The following is a 2,935-nucleotide window of genomic DNA, read 5'->3' as shown; positions in this document are numbered from 1 at the left end:
TGACCGATGATGAGTCTCAATTCACCTTGAAATAAGTTGAAACATTTAAGTTTTCTATTAGATGAGATGGTAAATTCTTCAAGAGGTGAATGAAGAATCATTCTGACACATGTCTTCAATTCTTTCACATACTCAAGCAATGTGTGCAGTAAAACACATATACACATGTAAATGCGAAATGAGCCGTGTAGTTGAACTTGTTGAACTTGAATTGTGATTTGTGAGTTGTGAGCGAACCGTCGTGACGTATAAACTCCCAGTGATTTCCCATGTTGGTTGTTGCTATTCGTGTCTTGCTGAATTGTGATTTGTATTCACGCGTCAAAACACGGGACTCACTCACAAACACACCGATGCGGGGGGAGGGGGGGATACGTGCATGCGTGTGCATGCGTGTGCGTGAAATTCAAATGACAAGTAAGGAGAGATTTTAACTGGAAACCTGCGTGAAAATCATGTGTTAAGAAATGCGAGAAATTCATAGCGTAAAATTCAAAAGTGCGTGAAATTCAGTTGCACCACATTTGAGGGGGGGGGGGGGGTGTTACGGCGAGGCTGCCGTGTAAAGTGTGAAGTACCATGTTGTGGTTTTCCGACTTAGGAGTGGGGTAGACTGATTTACGGAGGTGTGGTGAACGGATCACTTGCCAGGTTTGACGTTGTTGTACACGGCATAGCAAAGTCGTCAAATACGTCATCTAAAAAAAAACCAATATATCGTATAAACAAATATCATAGTATTTTTTTTCTTTACACACCGAACCAAATAATATATACCATTACCGTTATTCATTCAGAAAAAAACCCATTCAAATATAAACAAATAAAGTTTTTTTTAAAAATCCGTTTTTCTTCAGGGACTTATCATCATAGTCGAAATTTATAACAACAACAAAAAGGTTCAGATATCAATTTTAATAAAACAATTATTTAATAAAATCTTTTTGTGATGTAGGCGTTTGCGCCATTGAATAATAGAGTACGAAGCGTAATGCTTATAGTCAACATATTGCGTTGGTTTAAAACAATATAATGGGGGGAAAAAACCAATAAAAAAATATATAATTTTAAAAAAAATCAAATAATGTTGTAAGGTGTAACTTTTACGAATTAGGTTGTGACTTAACACGTCAAAGGTTTATTTAAAATATTGCATACTAGAAGGTTTATATATATATACCAACTGCAGAATAATTACATAGAACTCAAAATTTTGGATCACAGATTGTATAAGATGAACATTATAGTTCATAATTGAACAACCGTTTTTCCATGGCATTGTTATATAAAACAATTTTCAAGCGAACAATAATAATACCACATTTATCAGTATATTAAATTATTAGGATACAGCACTCCCCGGTTAACGTCACTACCGTTTAAGGTCACACCTTTGATAACATCAATCAGGGTGTTGGTCCCGACCTAAAGCCTTCTTTGTATGACTAAGAAAACCTCGCTTAGCGTGACCTCGGATACGGGAACACCTCTTTTTAGGTGACCCCCCGTTCTGGTCTCTAAATGCAGAGGACCACCGCTTAAGATCGAGCGAAACTGAAACGGAAAAAAATCTCCCAATTTTGCGGCCTTGACCACAGGAGCTTGTATCCAACCACCGGTCCATAATTATTTACTCCTGCATGCTTATTATTTACTGCTGCATGCTTACCCTTACTACTACCATAGACCTATATAGGTCCCTGCTACTACTATTTATTAGTAAATGAATAATAATAAGTAGTAAACAGTAGTAGTAGACTGTTTGGCATAATGAGTAAATAAATGGAATAAGGAGTAAATAATTATCGACCGGTGGTTGGATACAAGCTCCTGTGGCCTTGACAGAGTTTTTTTTCTCCATATGTGACCCTCCACCTCGGAATGAGTCGCATGTCACCTTTGCATGATTTTTAATATTTTTACATTTTCAAAAAGAGATTTTGAAACTCTATCCAGTGGTGAAATCCGTTTTAGAAAAGAGCGAACACTTTTTGAGTTATAAGCCTGTGTCTAAGGTGATCCTCACACTGATACCTTACACCCCCGGACGTATACATATATAGTCAGTCGGCTAAGGACCGTTTTGGTTACTTTTTGGCGTCACGTTACGTCTCAATAGCACTACGTGTCGATATCACTATTTTGTGAAAAACCAATGTACTGTAGCGCTACGTGTCAATACGGCGATACGTGTCGATAGCGCTACGTGACAATAGCAGTACTACTAAACTGCAGACACTCCGCTTTGCCCTGTGTGCATATGTATTTATATTGTATTTAAATATTGTATATGGGACTTTTTCAAAAAATGCATAAAAAACCTGTCTTTTGACTTTAAAATTTTATAAATTCAAAAATGTTCATCCTACTTATCTGAAAATTGGAAGTGCTTAAGTTCAATGTCCTCCGGACCTTAAAGTATACTCATTTGCCCGTTTTATTGTATTTTTCTGTTAATTATAATAAGTTATCATGTGTAAGGGGGGGTCAAAATGCATGTCCCTTCGACATTAGCAGAATTTCACACCTCTGTAAAACGCACAGACAATTTTTTTTTATCATTTTGTTTGTTGGTTTATGTTTATCCCGTCATTATCTCAAGATAACAAAAACAAAATATCGATACAATCAGTAGTTTTGTTCTCCCAATTTTTGAAAAGTAAAAATTGCATGTCCAAGAGGTTTTGGTCCTTGCAGTTACCAGGAACCAAAATACGCAATAAAAACGGAATGCTCCCTGCTTTTCAAATGTGGTTTTCTTTACAAAAGAGTTCCAAGACGCGGAAAGCTGTGTGCAATCAGGTGGGTACATTGGATCACTTTTAGGCAATGAAATATGATTTTCATCAGGTCAAGGTGAAGGATGTTTAGCTTAACAGTTATGTGCAGTTACTGGGGTTTTCCATTACACTAATTAACACAAACATTTTGAATA

The sequence above is a fragment of the Littorina saxatilis genome, linkage group LG4 (assembly GCF_037325665.1).
Source record: "Littorina saxatilis isolate snail1 linkage group LG4, US_GU_Lsax_2.0, whole genome shotgun sequence".
NCBI lineage: Eukaryota > Metazoa > Mollusca > Gastropoda > Littorinimorpha > Littorinidae > Littorina > Littorina saxatilis.
This window is presented reverse-complemented; position numbering follows the sequence as displayed.